Source organism: Ruditapes philippinarum, unplaced genomic scaffold (assembly GCF_026571515.1).
Source record: "Ruditapes philippinarum isolate M1 unplaced genomic scaffold, ASM2657151v2 ctg9172_1_1_1_1, whole genome shotgun sequence".
Taxonomy (NCBI): Eukaryota; Metazoa; Mollusca; class Bivalvia; order Venerida; family Veneridae; genus Ruditapes; species Ruditapes philippinarum.
The window spans coordinates 19,103-38,242 of NW_026861649.1; positions in this window are offsets into that span (position 1 = coordinate 19,103).

The window sequence follows — 19,140 nt, forward strand, 5'->3', positions numbered from 1 at the left end:
GCATTCCTGTGAAGTTTGGATGAAACTGGCTCAGCAGTTTATAAGGAGATGTCATTTAAAGCAAAAATTTATGGACGGATGACCACATTAAGATAAAGGGCCATTTCTTTTTTCTTTTTTTTGTTTAATAGAGGGCCACTGGTCCCTTCCTCTATTGTTACGGAATGAACTATCTTGTTCTCTTTTGTTCTGTTTACAGATATTTTCAATTCAGTAGTGCAGACAGACAGACAACGGACACAAAGCGATCACAAAAGCTCACCATGTCACTTTGTGAGAGGTGAGCGAAAAATATTTATAATAGTCAAGGTAAAAATAAAACCTACCAATGGATAAAGCAGATGCAGTATCTTTAACACACTCCTGTATAGTTTCTAGTTCTAAATCGTTCTGTAATAACTGATTCCCATCCTCAGATTGTAGAGATACAACAATGGTTCCTAGCTCTGGCTTCACTTGAGGCCTAAGAAAAAACAAAATGACCAGTATTAAATTATAGACATTCTTCTTCCTAATAATGTCACTTAATGGTAAAGGGAAGTTCGAGTAGGTCATTGGCCAATGAAAGCCTTTATTCGTCAATTAACTAAAATTGATGGAATATATACATTGTCAAAGTTTCTCATGTAGGCAACCCTTTTTGATTTACAAATGTATATAAGAGCAATCAGTGATCACATGTGTCGGCTATTGATAGCCAATTGCATGTTGCAGCTACTGTGTAACAGGGGACACAAAAATCAGGGCAAAACCAATCTGATTAAAATCAGCTCTAATTAACGCCCTGCATTTAGATCTGACCATCACCAAATACGTAGTCACTTCTCGAGACTTTTCAAACAGCTAGTCATGGAAAAGCAATATCAAGAAGGTAATTTTCACGATATCAAGATATCATGCTGGCGTCGGCCATGAACATAATTATATATTGCTTGTATATGGAACAACTTTTATGTTTTGTTACATAAAATGAAAAGTTCTGGCTTAAATGCAGAGGCAATTATTTCTTTCTTTTTAGTTGGTTGTAACTAAGTAATGATTTTGGGAAGCATGGATTTCTATATTCACTTTTAAATTAGATAAACTTTAACTTTTAAGATTTGGTTGCATTGGTTGCTATTCTCACTTGATTGAGGAACACAGAATCCTACATAACACACATTTACATAATTGGTACCTTCATAATATAACAACAAATAAACCTTGTCAGTAAATCCAATACATATACATAATTTACTATCAGATAGATACACATTTTGGAAGATACTTTTCCTGTGAGGTGGAATAATCACAAGTTTTGTAAGTATTGTAATGTATACAAACACCAAAATAATAACACATTTACCTTGGGTATGCAACAACAACCTCTTTATACACCTGCTCTTGTTGAAGGTTCTCTTCAGTGGCCTTATCTACAAACTGATACCAAGCAAATTGGTCCCCAGAAGTCTGTGCAAAATGTTCAATGACCTGAGGCACTTCTTCAATAACTTGTTCAAGTATAACTTCCCCTGTGTGAGACAACGACTCTACGTGTTTTGAAGCTTCAGCTAATACAGACAGAGCTGTTTCTACACCAGACTTATCGTCTTCCTCTGCTTCAACACGGCGAATTTTTAAACTAGAAAATGATTCTGTATCGTTCTCCTTATCACCAAATTCAATTTGAGTAGAAGCAACACTGTTATCTGATTTTTGACAAGGTTCTTTCACATGCTTTCGCATGTCATACAGAGAATAAAATTTAGTTCCACATATAACACATTTTAAGTCAGTAGATGTTTTTTTAACATGTGGTTTATGATAAACAGTTTGTCCTGGAGTTACATTTGAAGTGTAAGAAACCTTATCTGGCTTTACATAAAGTTGTACAACCTGGAAATAAAGTAAGACATTAGATAAATCAAAGCAATGAAGGCACTTCAACAAGGAGAGCCAAGCTAAAGTGAGCAATTGGTAGCAATATCATCATGGCAGGTGTGACTACACTGCATTAATTGTTCTGTCACAGCCCAAAATAAACTTCTGACCATCAGTTTTATCTGATAACAGACATGGTTTCTTCACCTTCAGTTAAACCTAATTGATCAGGCATACATCATGTGTAGGGGTGTGGATCGTCGGATAAGTGACGATCCGATCCGAACCACGATTCAGCACTTACGATTCACAAATCGAACCACAAATCTTTTGTTATCAAGACACCCATAAAAACATGTACATAAGTTATAAAAACATGTTTATTTAAAAAAAAAAAAAAAACAATATTAAACATATAAAGTATAAACTAGGTTTATGTTTTTATTCTTTGGATGAGTATTTTTGTTTTGTTTTTTGAAACCAATTACTTCCTAGCTCGGCATCATGGTACATGGTCTTTAACCGGTAAATTGTATTTAGGTAAACTTCATATAATATTTACTCAAATCGTATTTTATCGATTTTAAAAGTGTGAGAAACAGTCAATGTATATAAAAAAGCTTAGATCCCGATCCACGATCTCTGGGCTTACGAATATTCAAACTCGATTTTTCACTTTGATTCGACATTATCCGAGTACTCGGATACTCGCCCCAGCCCTAATCATGTGAAGTGCAAACTTCCTTAAAATACTTCATTGATAGCACCTGATACATAACCAGTAATTCTGGTTACAGTGATTTATATTACATGCAGGGCTCGACATTAACGGTTGTCCGACTGCCCGGGACAACCAAAAGTTTGGTCAGGGCAAGTGAATTTCAAAAGAACTTGTCCGATAGGGCAAGTGAAAAAAATCATATGTAAACATAAAATTCCAATATTATGACCAATAATCATTGCAAATTACAATTTCAATCTTAATTAGACTTAATTAGAACGGATCACATTTGTGGAGACGATAAATAACGAACCTCACAGCAGGGGCAATTGTACATGTACACAGACTATCCGGTTGTCTGATGAATATGTCAAAACTTGATTAACATTATTAATTATGTCAACACCTCTTCTTATTAAAGGTGTTCAAACCCTGTTAAAGTTCAAATCACAGCCTTGAACTTAGTTTAATTTAGCAGTCTAAACATTTGCCGATTTCTGGCTGTTTATTTTTGCCGTTAAAATCTAAAATTTATCGTATATCCTCAAGAAAAAACGTTTCTCCTGTAGATAATTGTGAAAATAATAACAATTCATCTGCAAATGTGATGCAGAGACATATCCACAAGGAAAAAGATGTAAATTTAACAACAAAATCGGTAATTGAAATTGTCACATATTTTCGCGACTTAAGATGTGGTAAACACAAAAAAAAAAACACAAAGTTTCTGTCCACAACTTTATAAAAATTCTTTTATGAAGAAAGTACTATATTTAAGTGATTTTTATATATCAAATGCACAAAACTTGGATTTTTTGTCAGAATAACCATGTTTTTTTTACTGTTTTTTTTTCAAAAATACATATAACTTAATTACTGAAAACATTTAAAAATCTTATTTAGCCCCTTTTAACCTTCCTTCTATTTCCAACCAATTTTAGTGAAAATATGAGTATGATTTTGTCACAAAATGTCTTAATTTCTTAAAATAAATATGAGTATGATTTGTCAAAAAATGTCTTAATTTCTTAAAATAAATATGAGTATGATATTGTCAAAAAATGTCTTAATTTCTTAAAATAGCCTGTACGGCTTATAATGAAACCCATGCATGATTAGAGAATAAATAAACCCCATTTTCAAAGATTGCCAACACTTTTTTCTCAAACTTACTAATAAATGTAGGGTTGTTTTCAACACTTTACCGGTTTAGGTCAGGGCAAGCAAGCTTTGGGTCAGGGCAAGTAATTTTCAAAAGTACTTGCCCGACAGGACAACCAAATAAAAAAGTTAATGTCAAGGCCTGACATGTACATCAACATATGCCTTTTACATTTGGAAATTTTAGTATCACTGTCAAAACTGTAAGAAAATGTAACAAGAGGGCCAAGATGGCCCTGGATTGCTCACCTGAGAAACATTGCTAGAAATTGTTTCAATGTTTATTTTTCAATGTCAGTATTGAGGTCACATTTAGAGGTCACATTTATTTTGTCATTTTTAACCTAAGCTGCATTATTATAAAGTATGTGTAGATGTATACTAAGAAATGCTCAATAACAAATATCTAACTCTTGGCATTGTAGTTTCACAAAAGAAGACTTAAATGTTATTGACTATACAAGTCTATATAAACTAAGTGACTCCCAGCCCTGGCAGAGCCAAATTTGACTCCATGTGCATGATTTATATAACTTTCACAGTGGTCCACTACATGCCAAATATCTAAGCTCTGGGCATTGCATTTTTTTATAAATGATGACATATATGAATCTCCCTATATAAGCTTACAATGTCCTAGGACAGGGTTACATTTGAAACCAGTGGCGAGTTCATAATTTACATAACTTTTGTAGTGGATCACAAATTGATACTACATTCCAAATATCTAAAACTGATAGCGCTTTCTCAGAAGAAGGTTTTTTTGACAGATTTACTATCTAAGTCTAAGAAAGCTGAGTGATTCTCAGGGTGGGACCATTTTTAACCCTAGGGGCATGACTTTTATAACTTATGTTGAATTCCTCTGTACAATGCAACATGCTAAATATCTAAGCGGAATAAATCACTCGGGATGTAATTCCTCGCATCCAAACTCCGAACAGTGATTTTATTTAGCAATAAAATCACTGTTTGGGATAAATAATTACTTAAGTATTAATGATTTAAAATATGATAAATATAGTTATTTAAAAGTGAGGTTAATCATCACTTATAATAGATGAATCATTATCGGGCCAATATTGTCAGTGGGGTGAATGCCATTTCTAAAAGACTAGATATATTTTTGATGTTATTGCAAATTGTAAAAGTTAATACAAAAGTATACCCTTGCATCTTGATCTTTTGGTTTATATCCTGGACTAGCATGACATTTTTTACTGTGTTTCCATCTTGAGATAGCATCTTCAAACATCTGCATACAATGTCGACACCAGAATAGTTTAGCGGATGGAACACTCAGTTTATGGCATGGGTGGTACATCCGCTTGGACATGTTGGCTCAATGTACTCATACCTGCTTAAGTATCAACAAAAAGTTCAAATGGGCATACAATATATTCATTACTTGGCATTTTAGATCAATTTAAGGTCAACGTCACATCTAAATTATTCAATATGTTTGGTTGGTTTGTCCAGGTATAAATCAAATCCATGTAACACAAATAACAAAATAATGACAATTTAAAGATCCTGTTACATAATTTTTCTTTGGTTTTAAATCATAAATATGATGCTCAAATTAAGATTTTTCAATATTGTTGGTTCCAAAAATTATTATTTATAAAGATATTACCAAATTTAACATTTCATGTCAATAAAAGGAGGTAATAAAAATTTATTTTCTATACAGTTTAAGTCAAATTTTACAATAAGAAATGAATGCATATATTTTAATGATTACATATAATATGCACAAATATCTGCAGTACATATTTTACATATTCTTCGATGTTTGAAAAATTGTTTTATTTGCATAATTATGTATGTACATATATATATAATTTCACTTAGCATGGTTTACCACTTTGATCACAACATACAGGATCTTGAACCAAATTTCAATAATTTTTGATGGTCAAGGTCATTCAAAGCTCAAGGTCAGTTCAACCGTTTAGAAGGTCTTGTCCAAAATGTTGTTTTGTTAAAGTATGAAGATAATCCCTTTATTAACTAGAAGGGTTTGTCACAAAAACATAATTATGTCTCCCAAAACTATGAATGGTCACTCATGTGAAGTTTCATTGAAATCCCACCAGTAGTTTGACATGTGAAGGTGGGACCCGATTTTTTATTTTTAGAACTGATGGCCATTTTGTGCAGTGCAGCAGAATGTGCCGATGATGTGCACAACTAGGGATGGTACTGATCACTCCTGTAAAGTTTGGTTGAAATCCCACCAGTAGTTTGACATGTGAAGGCCAGACAAGATTTTTCTATTTTCGCTCAGGCGGCCATTTTCTGCAGTGAAGTGGAATGTGCCGACGACGTGCACAACTAGGGATGGTACTGATCACTCCTGTAAAGTTTGGTTGAAATCCCACCAGGAGTTTGACATGTGAAGGACGGACAAGATTTTTCTATTTTTAGCTATGGGGGCCATTTTGTGCAGTGAAGCAGAATGTGCCGGTGATGTGTACAACTAGGGATGGTACTGATCACTCCTCTTAAGTTTGGTTGAAATCCCACCAGTAGTTTGACATGTGAAGGACGGACAAGATTTTTCTACTTTTAGCTCTGGCAGCCATTTTGTGCAGCGAAGAGGAACATGCCAGTGATGTGCACAACTAGGGATACTGATCAGTGATCACTCCTTTAAAGTTTGGTTGAAATCCCAACAATAGTTTTACCTGTTAAGGCCGGACAAGATTTTTCTATTTTTAGCTCTGGGACCATTTTGTGCAGCGCAGTACAGAGCTCCAGATAATTTTTTTGGCCAAGGGGTTTTTACCCCTCAAAATTTAGAGTGAGGGGTAAAATGCAAATTCTAAAAAACTTAAGGGGTAAAATCTGTCAAAAAAGCATTTTGCATTTTTAATATTAAACAAATTAAACTTATTGTTTTGTTTGTTTGTTTGTTTATTTTCTTTTTTCTTTTTTAGAAAAACCTTTACAAATTAAATACTGATTTAATGTGAAACAATACAAAACATGACATGTACATGTAAAGTCAGACTTCCAGAGTATACTGGAACTCAAGTTTAGGATACACAGCAAAATTATCAGGGCTTCCATTTTCAAAATTTGGAAGTCAAAGACTTCAAAATCTCTAATATTGGAAGTCACATTATATAGGTACAGATGGAAAAGTATCGATTTTTGGAAGTCACAGGCCAAAATGAAGGAATAAATGTCTCCAAACTTCCACTAGTGGAAGCCCTGAAATTATTTTATTTTCTAGGAGTCAATATTTTTCTTTCTTTATTTCTGTTGGCATGTACCTTATCATGTACTCCAGTTTGAACAATTATAGTTGAAATTAGAATTAAAGAAACATTAACAAGATTTTTTTTTTATCTTTCCTTAAAAAAAAGTATTGGTCTGAGAGAAAATTGTCCGTAACTGAAGACTGGGTACGAAAATATTGAGTACAAAACTGCAGGTGAAAAACATGTTATTTTGTTCCAACAACAAAAGTTGAAGATATTAAAATATATATTTGTTTATATTGAGGCATAGGCATGTCAATAGATGCCTAAACAAACATAATACTGTGTTAACTCCTACGATGATTATCTTGCACAAATTTCATCAATAATTTCACAAGTTGATCTACGGGAGTTACCTCTCTTCTGTATTTCCTGCTACTTTCGTTTTTAACATGCGTTGTTGACAACAGAATTTTTAGTTTTCAATGCAATAAAATGGAAATATATTGTATTTTTATGCTCAAAACATTTTCTTTTTACATATCAAATGTTTACACTTCTATTCTTTCACGCATAAATTTTGACATAGGAGCGTATTTTCATTTTGTTGTGCGTAACTGTGACGCACCAATTTTAAAAGTGATGCGTATTTTGGATTTTCTATGCGTATTTTACGCTTATACGCACGCTATCTGGAGCTCTGCAGTAGAATGTGCTGGTAATGTGCACAACTAGTGATGGTACTGATCACTCCTGTAAAGTTTGGTTGAAATCCCACCAGTAGTTTGACCTGTGAAGGCCAGACAATATTTTTCTATTTTTAGCTCTGACGGCCATTTTGTGCAGTGAAACAGAACGTGCCAGTGATGTGCACAACTAAGGATGGTACTCATCACTCCTGTAAAGTTTGGTTAAAATCCCACCAGTAGTTTGACCTGTGAAGGGCGGACAAGCTTAATGCAGATGGACAAACAACCGGACGGACAGACTGACAGACGGCTAAGGCAAAAACAACATGTCTCCCAAAAACTATTTAACATTTTATATTTACCATTGTTACATTTTACTTTTTAATTTTATATTATTTTTTCAACATCTAACGGATTGTAATATGAATTAGGCAAAGCCTCAAAGCTAGCTCTTTCACAAAAATTATAGTACATTATAATTTGAATCCTACGGCGGTTAAACATTTTATGTTTTCAATACACTTAGAACTGAACACTTTCGGGCGCACTAAACACAACCACACACTATAATTTTACGGCCACTTCATGTTTTATATGATATCTAAATTGAATCCACCCATCAGAGAACATAGATGGGAACCATAATAGGACAGGGAACCAGATAATAGTTCAGGTAATATGAAATTAGGCAAAGCCTATGACCGGGGAAGTTGGTTAAAATAATAATTCATTTTTATTTTACATTTTCGGTTTTTAAAGTGCCATTCGTCAGTGTTTATTCTAGGATTCGAAAAACGGGAGATTTTTTTCGAAAAGTGCAGTCTTCGAAATTAACGCCAGTCCGAGGCCCGAGGCCACTAAATTTAGCATCGGTCCGGTGATTATTGCAAGGTTGGTGGTCCGACGGGCCAGTAGATTTTTGGCCATGAAAAAATATTATAAGAAAAATTCAACAAAATAATGAAGCAGGGCTCTCTAAAAGATTGATATTTTTGCCTTTTTTGCAAGTGAAACCCATCAATCCTGTCCTAAAAATTCAAAACACAGCGAGAGATGTCTAAATTGTATTGAGTAATAGAGGCCGCCATTTTTTTCTTGGATATTTTCCGTACCGCACCGTACAGTTACGGAAATTAAACCATTGTTTATAATGGTCATTATTTACCTATGATTTTGTGATAATTGAGTTAAGTTAATATTTTGTGTGAAAGTGATTTGTTTGAAGCAAACTGCGTTTTTCATGTTCAATGCTAGTCAGTTTTGCCTTTATACAATAATTTTCCCGTACTTTCGGGAAAATTTTTCAAAACAATCACTATGCTAGCAGGTACTCACGTTACCCATTAAGCTTGCTTTACGAGCAGGCCCTTTCAGTAACCTCTTCGAGCTCGTAATCAATTAAGCATTGCTTTCATCAAAGTTATTGAGGGAATTAAAGTGTTAAAATTCATTAGATCTTTACCAATGTATAATGTCAATTTGTTTTCTACGCATTTTTAGTAAAATTTTACTGTCATCTGTTAAAACCTAATGGAAAATGTTAAATAACAGATCATTGAAGGATAAATAAGAAATAGGTTACATAGTGTCTGAGGGGTGAAGTGTCTTGTTCCTGTTACATATAGGTCAGTATACTGTAATTAGGACAAAGTTGACATTTGGCTATCTTGATGTGGCTTGTTCAAATCCCAATTTTAAGCATTTCAGCTTCTCCAATCCACGCTATTTCATTCCTTGTTGAGGTACTAAGAAGTCATTGGCGGGGAGGGGGTCACTTGAATATCTTCGTCTATGTTTGACATTATTGGTAAAAGTGGCACAAGTCTTAAACTAACCTCTGACTCTGTTCCCAGTTCATTTTCCTTTTAACGTTTCATCAAAAAATATTGCAGATGGTAAGACATCTAAGATAAGGCATCTATAGCATGTTAATCCTTTACTGGTTTAAATAACATTCTTTAACTATGCGCTATAACATGGCCTGAACTTTCGTTAAAATGTACCTTAAATTGTTTTCTTATATTTACTTCCCAGAAATGGTACCACAAGAGTAGCCGCCCTTGATTACTAGGGCAGTGTACTCTTGCTAACTAATCGATTTCTCTTTAAAACAGGTTATACACTCTAAGTAAAATTACCTATAAATAAGTCGAATTCTTTCATCAAAAGATTATTCAGCATTCCTTTCACAAAATAGAGTTTAATAAGAATACCATTAGCAATACTTGTATTGTTTTGCAATTTCCTATGCGGCCGGAAAATGTATAGGTGGCGCAGCAACTACACATAAATTTCTTAGGGGCTACGGACAGGGAAATACTGAGAGGTACTTAAGGGGGATGAGCAAATCGCTAGGGCAGAAATGTTCGGATTTAAAAAAAGTTATCTTATGTCACAGTATTTACACATAGGAACTCTGGAACAGGACCGCATATTGCGGCGCATAAATCCGAATCCGTACCGGCTTTACATATTGTTTGTCCGACCTTTGAATATCTTTTCATATTATGCGAGCGGGTGGTCTTTAATTATCTAATCTCAATTTAATATAATCTGCTAATTTAAAAATCAGTCAAATTTACGGTATATTGAAAAAAGAATAATACCGTAAAATTTGACCAGTTTTAAAAGAGACAGATTGGGTTCAATTGATAATATATTTTTTGAGGCCATATACTCGGATAATACTAAAAGATATTTAGATGTAGCAGAAACGTTTTTAAAAACCGTTACACGATCGAAAATATGCGCCGCAATCTGCGGTCCCGTTCTCGAGTTCCTATGTATTTACATACAGATTATATAACGTTACATCTAATAATTTCAGGTGCAAAGACAACGAAATCAATCAAATGGTAAATTTGATCGAACTTTATGCTGTTACTGTCATCACGGATTTATATATTACAATATAAACAATGTAATATAAATTCGTATAATAATAGTGTATGTATATCTGTGATTTAATATATGTCATGCACGTTATTATTATTTTTTTAGGGGGGAGGGGGTTAACTTAGTATTATTATTATTATTATTATCATTATTATTATTATTATTATATAGATGATGTACGTGTATATCAGTATGGAACGTACCATATATAATACCAGAATAGAACAGAACATTCTCTTTATTTGTTCTGCAATAACATGTACAGACAAGAGTTGGCCAATACATAACTGGGAAAAGAAACAAAGTAATTATACAATAAATATTGCTTATGGGTATTGTTATGATTATTTCTAATAGAGATAACTGATAAATTACATTCAAAAATAGTTTCATATTTTTTTTTATTCTTTGTATGATTGGTTAAATATTTTTTACCAATGTGATTCGATTGAAATAAAAGTTGTATCTGGATAGTGAAAACGTAATTAAAATTGGTAAGTTTGGTGTAAAAGGGAGAAAAAAGGAAACTATTATAGGAGGAAAAGGGATAAATGGATGAAAAATACATGCGGTGTATTAAATTAATGATTACTGCTCTATAGTCATACATTTTTAAACACATAACACAGTAGAATCTATCATGGTGCGTGAAAAGTATTGAACAAAATGAATAAATTATTTCAGTAAACATGCGAATCAGTTTCAATGTATAAATGGAGAAGTCTAATGCTTAACAACAACAAAAAAGATTGGGAATAGAATAGAAATTCCACTCGTGCGCAGCATGAAATGATGAAGGGAGATAACAAAAATAGCTTTACATGGCAGATGTAGTTGCATTTACTTCCCTTTAGTGATAAGCTCTTTTGAAAAATTATATCTTATAATGTACTTTAAAGAAAAGTTTTCAGATCGGAGGGAACTGGTGGTCTCCGCCTACTCTATCGTGGACCTGGACTCAACTAGAGCACGACCTGGGACATAGAAGCTTCAATAAGGCCTTCCTGCGATGACACGCGCCCAAGGCCCCGACTCTCTACTTCCCGGTGGCGGTCGAGAGTCAGTAGTACCCCCGACTTCACTTCACTATGCAAAGGTTGCGGAAGTCACAGTTCCCACCATCTTATATAATTGAATTAGCGAATGGCCGTATCTGCAATTAGCATTTCAATATGTCTATCATAGACATCTTTGGTAAACATATATACGTACCGAATACCAGTAATCCCTGGTGTTACCATTCCATATTTTAGTAAAGAAATAAAGAATAGGAAAAAAAGAAATATAACGTGAATGAAACGAACAAAGCTTATCTTTAAATTATGTAAAAATGTTGAAAATTTATAATAAAACTAGTCTGTTATATCAGGCGTACCACATGCAAGCGTCATTCTTAGGTCCTACTTTTTTCTGTAGTCAGTTACTAAGAAATCAGTACATTGATATGTATGGAGATGGTTTAACATTACACAAGACTGACATAGTTTGAGAAGTAGTCAATCTGAACTGAAGCTAGACTAAACCAGAATGGTGCTCGCTATAACATGCCTGCTGGTCAGTGGAAATAAATTGACTCTGCATATTGAAATTTCGCCCCTTCTATTCTTGCTCACTTGAAAATATTTTTAAATTTCCTTACTCCTAAAATAAAAGAATATATTACAATGCTAACACAGCCCCCAATTATGGTTATGATTGTATTACGTGGTCAGTGATTATAACATAGTTGACAAATATATACATGTGCGAAATATAAACAATATTATTATTCAATTACATAGTTGACATAGGTACAAAATGTATTCAATACAATATTTTAAGATATTCTGTATTATAATAACGTCCGATGTAAATATAATGCACGTTAAACATGTGGTTAACAATAAAGATAAAGAGGTTAATAGATGAGCGTAGATTTAATACTGAATCTATTGAACGAGTTGAATAAATTTTATTTCATGCTTTCCAGTGTTTTATTGTAATATATCAGATGATTATATTCTGATAAACCACTAGTGAAATTTATAAAATATAATTTTCACTGTAGCCGGACTATATCTGAATGCGGATGAATAGAAAATCATAACGAAATGGAATAACAGGCAGAAATAAATGCTGTCATGCGTATAGTTTGCTTCTGTAGGAAAAGAAAGTCGATGTCACCATACATTATGTTAAAAATGTAACAAAATTAGAGAAATTTAACAGAACTATATTTCAAAATTGTTGATGTGACGTCATGATGTGATGACGTCACAAAGAAGAATGCGCGACGTTACGCGCAAAATCAGTAAAAATTACTTAAAATCACTTAACATGCATGAAATAAAAAGAAAATTTATTTGTTTTACATATAAGATTGAAATATATTTCATTCGTGAACACCAGCTATTATATTTTCACTCGTGGCTACGCCACTCGTGAAAATATTGCATCTGGTGTTCACTCAGTGAAATTATATTTCAATCTTACATGCAAAACAAACAAATATCCTCTATATATTATGCGAGCCTCTGGAGAGCAAAGTATTATTATTATTATTCGACGAGTTCAATAAATTAAGTAATAAACCTACGCGAATATAATATTCTATTTATTACATGACACTTAAAAGTGCAAAAGAATCATTTTACATTGACGCGCCTATAGTGTAACGTTAACATTTAGCGCTTCTTTACACTATGTTTGTATAACGTAAATGACATCACGTCAAATTATATGCACGGCCGTGCAATACCTTTTTTACGGAGTCGCAGATTCGGCTAGGGTATATGATTAAAAGTTATATGTTAGGTTTATATAGCACCGGAACTTGCTAGCATCTAATCCAAGAATGTTCAAAATCATGAAAATGTCTGGATCAATAAGGCACCTAAAAAAAATGTTCTGAGCTATTACAGCACATGTGTCGCAATACTGATGGTCCAAAGTTTCGGAGAACTTCTCCCAGAAATGCTCGTCTAACTTCGTTAATTAATGGGCTATCGGATATAACACAAATGTGTACCTATTTCTATCACAGCTTTGCCATTGACACACTTGGCAAGTGATCTCGTTACCTGTCCTGACGAAAACCAGTATCTTTATGACGTTTAGGACATCGGACTATAAGAATTTTTGTATCTGCTAAAAGGTATTAACTAGAGGGAGAGACTGCTATATGGAGAATTCCGGATCATATTCGATTCTCGCTTTCCAGTCAATATCTTGATAGGAATTAAAGCTGTTTCTTATTATGTTTTTCCAAGTCCATTTGGTTGGGAACTCCGAAAATTGGATATAGTCATTAAAAAAAAAACTTGAATAACTCATATTTGACCAATATCTTGCATATACTAGTATCAGGGATAAATCCTAGTTGATGCTTAGCGCCTTTAAGCATAAACATATTTAACCACATATCAAATATGTGCTTGGTAAGGCAATCATTTGCCATATGGCATAGTTTCTGGAGAAAACACAGTTTCCGTTTATCTATAAGATATTTAAAAGATTTGACAGATTTACTTCCCCTGTTTCAGATTCCAAGTTTTTACAATATCTCAAATATTTTCAAAGTCCATTGACATATGGCTTCAAAACTTTAAACACTTGTTCACCATAATGACCCCAGCCTATAGACAGGAGGAGGTAACTGTATCAAGCATTTTGACAGAATTATGCCCCTTTTTCGACTTAGAATTTACGTTAAAGTTTTTGTAATACCTCAAATATTTTCAAAGTCCATTGACATATATATAATGGCTTTGAAACTTTGCACACTTGTTCATCATCATAACCCCAACCTGTACACTGGAGGAGGTAACTGTATCAAGCATTTTGAATTATTTATTTTTTTATTTATAAACAAGACTCATGGCCCTTAAGGGCATAAGAGTGAACAATCAACAAAACAAAAAATAATAATACAAACATGGCATGAAGTAAATAAGGAAGATGACTTATTGAAATTTCAGCATTATAGCTTTGACAAAAATGGCTAGATTAAATAAAGTATTTCTGTTGTCGCTACACATTAGAGCCTGAAAATTTAAAATACTAGGAAACCTTGAATAATAGTTACTGATATACCTGTGTCTTTCATGATTAAGATAAGTACATTTAAAAATATAATGAAATTCATCACCTATTTCTTGCTGATTACAAAGTGAGCATGTTCTATTTTCTCTTTCAATACCAGAATAGCGACCTTTCTCTATAGGAATATTAGAATTGAGACATCTAAATTTACAGAGAACAATTGCTAAATTTCTTGGTAAACATAGTAAATAATGTTCTAATTTAAATTGAGTTTTATATATTCTATAGTTTAAACACTTAGCAGAATCAAAAACATCACTATTCCATACTTGTAAAAACTGATCACGTAATCGTGATTTTATTACATATTTAAAATTATCAAAATTTGCAACATTCTGAGTTATCCAAAAATCAGAACAACCAATATTATTCAAAGTAGATTTTACTTTCTCAATCCACTGACAATGTAAAATACCCTTTTCATGAAGATTATACATCGTGCGGTACAAAGAAGCACATATTTTATCATTTTTACCATTAACTAATTTACTCCAAAAATTTAACATTCTGCAGGTAATATCATTTTCAATAGGAAATGCACCTAGTTCTCCCAAGACCATAACCGAAGGAGTTGACATCTTAAGTTTAAGTATATATTTATAAAATTTCAATTGAAACTGAGAAATAATGGAATTATTTTCAGATCCCCACACCTCCGACCCATACAATAATATTGGCTTAACCATACTATCAAACAACTGTAACTGAATATCAATTGGCAAACACAATTTCTTAATTTTAGTTAAAATACTAAACATAGCCTTCCTCGCTTGATCTGTCAAGTGCTTTTTTGTTTTATTAAATTTACCAGTAAAGTTGAATATCACACCTAAATAACTAAACTCATCTACAGCTTCTAGAGGTGAAGAATTACGACCCCTTTTTATGCCCATAAACAACAAAATTACATGAAAATTGCAGACTCGGCATCTCTCACGCCCCCCTAGCACCGGCTTGAGCGGTACTCAATTCTCAACACTTAATTGTGCTGGCATCAATGATCCCGAAATGAAATCGAATCAAACTTTTCAGACGATAAACTTAACCGATTGCCAGAATCGCAAAATAATTTAAAAGATCTTTACAATATTCAGCTTCAAGGTTATCTTATAAGGTCAAGAGCAAAATGGACGTTAGAAGGAGAAAAACCTTCAAATTTTTGATGCGGTTTAGAAAAACATTATATGTTATTTTGGTTTTGGAGTGATATATGTGGATATATTACCTGCCAAGATAAAATATAACCCTCGCCTAACGGCTCGGGTGATATAAAATATATCCACATATATCACTCCAAAACCAAAATAATAATTTTATTACCCTTCCCGTGCCGAGTTAAGACGATTTTAAAATAAATCATTGCTAATTCAAATGAAACGTCAAAATAAGATTCCCTTTAGGATACCCCTTCACCATAACATGACGTCACATAAATACATGACGTATTATCTTTCGAACATAACGGATGTAAACAAGAAAATAGGAGTAGTCTGTTGAACGCACGTTTTTGAAATTAATATCAAGCTTTCACAAGGTCATATTTGTTTTTTATACTGACGTGAATATGTATCATTACTCTATTTTGGTAAATATTTATCATTTGACAGTTTAAATGTGCTTGTAAATCGGAATTTATATCGCGTAAAATCAAACCGTACGCGCATCGCACGGCGCATGTTGTTTACAACGTGGGGTACCCATCGGGGAAATTTAATGTGTTTACCCGTCTGGCTCGGTAATATCAATTTCTTTCGGGTGATCAATATCCAATCAAAAAGGCGGAAAAAATCTGGAAGGGTAATAAAGTTACATAACTAAGACTATATATAGGATTCAAAAAAATGACGGTAGTATTCTAAATGATCAAAAGTTAATATTAAAAGAAATTGAAGATTTTTATAGAACTCTTTTCAGTAAAAAGTCGTCATATGATGCAAATGATCATTTTTTACAATTTGTGGAAAATATAGAAGCACCGGTTTTATGTGAATTGGAATCCAATGTATTAGAAGGCTATAAAAGTTATGAAGAAGCTAGTAAAGTTTTACAAAATATGGCAAATAACAAAAGCCCGCGGACACCAGGCTTTTGTGCAGATTTTAATAAGGTATTCTGGAAAGATTTAGGTTCTTTTGTTGTAAGAGCTATCAATGATGCTTATACTTAAATAAATTGTCAGTAACCCAAACACAAGGTGTAATTACATGTATTCCAAAAGAAAATAAACCTAAACAATTCGTGAAAAATTGGAGACCTATAACACTTCTTAATACGGTAAACAAAATTGCTGCAGGTTATTATTATTATTATTACACTTTATTTCCCATTTTCATAGATTTTAACATAATAGAAGAAAAAACATATATATATAAATGTACAATCACAATCATTACAAGTTATACAATAATTCAACATAGCAAATATAGGTCATGGTGTAAACATAGGTTAAGCACATAAATTTATATGCATCATAATATAATTATACATATTTACATTTGTAACAAAAGATGCTGTGATATATATATATATTTATATATATAATTTATTGTCTAGAATTCCATTTAGAATTAGTGCTTTAACGAAACGAAAACAAAAACACTAAAAAATGGATTAACATGTAGGTACGCTTATTGTTTGATATGACACAATTTGTGAAATATATTTCAGTTAGTTTCTCTGACAGTAAACTTGTTGCCTACAACAAGTTTTATATAAGCAAACGACTGGAATAAAAAGGAGTGGTACTCGTTTGGGTTTATTGCACATGTGCTTAAAAGAAGAGATCCCATCATAGCGTCAAGTTTTTAAGGATTTGAAAGATTATGTATGTCTTGTATAATATTGATATTTACAATGGAATTGAGTTGATCAAAAAAGTGTGATCTTTCATTGTTGTTAGATGGACATTCTAAACATATATGCGTCAATATATCACTTGTTTGAACGTTACATTTTAAACACATCTGGATTTTTAAGTATGATACACTTGCCCATAATTTTGCAATGTACATACACAAAGTCAACTCCTGAGCATTTACGTGGTATTTCGTAAATTATAGCAGGTTTAAGGTCCAGATGTAATCTTCTGAAACGAATAAAGTCTTCATCTTCAAAGATATTTTTTCTCCATTCAAAAAACTGTAAACGATTTTAACAGCTTTTTTAACAATTATTTTCCACATCCATTTAGAAGCAAAACGACCACTTTTGGCATAGTTGTATAAGTAATCTGTTAAATTATATTTTTCTTAGAATTCTAAAATATATCTGGTATGAATCCTTTCTGAATACTGAAATTTCCATTTATAAACAGCTGTAATCTAAGATCGAAAATTTGTCTTGCCAGTAGATATGTTGGTGTTGTGCATAGTTTTTCGAGAAAAAAATAATTTTCTTTTTGTCAATATTTGACTTCCATTGATGACCAACCAAGCATACTTAGTGCAATGTCCGTTCTTGTTCTTTGACTGAAATTTTGTATACGTTTGGCACAGAATCTAACAAACTTTTTCTACGGTATTTTAATCATTCAATGTCATGCTATTCCATAGTTCACAGCCGTGAAGAGTCGTAGGGAAAACTATTTTTTTTCAGTCATATTTGCTAGAATCATTGGATTTATTTCAGAGTCTTCATTTCTTAAGTCCCAATATTGAAAATAAGGAACCTCGGCCTTTTGAGCACCTAGTTTCGATTGAATTAGTACATTTTAGTGAATGGCACAACATCAATACCGACGTGGCGAGCACTATATACACGTTGTAGATTCGTTGATGCTCTATCCGAATCATCGGCGGTATATGTGGGTTTCTTTTAAAGCTGCATATCAAAAATTTGCTTTTTTCTCGATTAAAAAGGAACCTCCATTTACATGAGTATGAATATGCAATATTAAGAGATGACTGTAGAGAATTTTGCATCCGGGCAAATAAGAGTAATATCGTCTGCCCATTGTAAGGCCGGAGCAGTTTAAATTTTCCCACAAAACAACCTATTTTATTGTTTTCTAGTTCATTCAGAAGATCATTAATGTAGATTAAGTAGTAAAAACTTGACAACACTCCTCCCTGTTCTTGTTCCTTGGTGCAATAAAAACGCATCTGTGACAGTTCCATTTCAACATATAGCATACTCGTCATTCCGCTGTAGCATTTCATTATTATTCGTAGAGTTTTTTGATGGTATGCCGAATTTGTTTGAGGGTTTGTAAAATAGTCCATTGTGCCAGACTGTGTGTCAAAGGCTGACGAGGTGTCTAAAAAGACCCCCAACATATGGTTCTGAACCATTTTCGCAATAATATGACACGGTTTCTCTCTCAGGACGAATGAAGTGGTTAATGAACCAAGATACTTTTTGATAGCCATTTTGTAATTTATTCGGAAATTGCATTTGTGTCTCACATAACCATTTTTGTTTATTCTGTTCATTTTTAACCTTTTCAAACAGTTTATAAATAACTGGTAAAAGTGACACTGGTCTATAAACTTCGTAACTTTCTTAGAGGCACTTTCCTTCTTTCAAT